At 35.1% G+C, this 205-nt stretch overlaps 1 long non-coding RNA gene across 1 annotated transcript; it reads left to right on the top strand.

Moving 5' to 3' along the window:
• On the top strand, positions 1-205 carry LOC116707350 (uncharacterized). Its single transcript, XR_004336474.1, has 2 exons — positions 1-44; positions 157-205. It is a non-coding gene; the product is annotated as an uncharacterized LOC116707350 (long non-coding RNA).

Here is a 205-nt window from a genome sequence, read left to right as displayed (position 1 = left end):
TTGATGACCTCTCCAGCAACATGGAGAATGTTGCTAAAGCAAAGGTACACAATGCGTTGCATGCTATTTTATTAACTAAGTATAGTACATAATGTAATTGATATTATAAATAAAATCTGATCACTAATCTCATCTCTACTCATCTCTACTCATTAGGGAAATCTTGAAAAGATGTGCCGTACTCTAGAGGACCAACTTAGCGAAC

Source organism: Etheostoma spectabile, chromosome 19 (genome assembly GCF_008692095.1).
Source record: "Etheostoma spectabile isolate EspeVRDwgs_2016 chromosome 19, UIUC_Espe_1.0, whole genome shotgun sequence".
Lineage (NCBI taxonomy): Eukaryota > Metazoa > Chordata > Actinopteri > Perciformes > Percidae > Etheostoma > Etheostoma spectabile.
This window is presented reverse-complemented; position numbering and strand designations above follow the sequence as displayed.